Raw genomic sequence first — 203 nt, 5'->3', positions numbered from 1 at the left:
GTGGGGGTGGGCACGTCACTGGTACCGCTCGGGCAGATGCCCACGTTCTCTTGAAATATATTTTTAACCCGGCTTCCTCTCTTGATTCTCCCTCCATGTGGATATTTGCAGATTGCATCCACCCCAGCGAAGGAGAAGGAGAGGAGAGAGTGGATAAAATTCCACCCATGTGGGTACTGGAAGTGTTTTGGGTGCGAGGTTGT

The sequence above is a fragment of the Penaeus monodon genome, chromosome 28, assembly GCF_015228065.2.
Source record: "Penaeus monodon isolate SGIC_2016 chromosome 28, NSTDA_Pmon_1, whole genome shotgun sequence".
NCBI lineage: Eukaryota > Metazoa > Arthropoda > Malacostraca > Decapoda > Penaeidae > Penaeus > Penaeus monodon.
Note: the sequence above shows the minus strand (reverse complement) of the source record.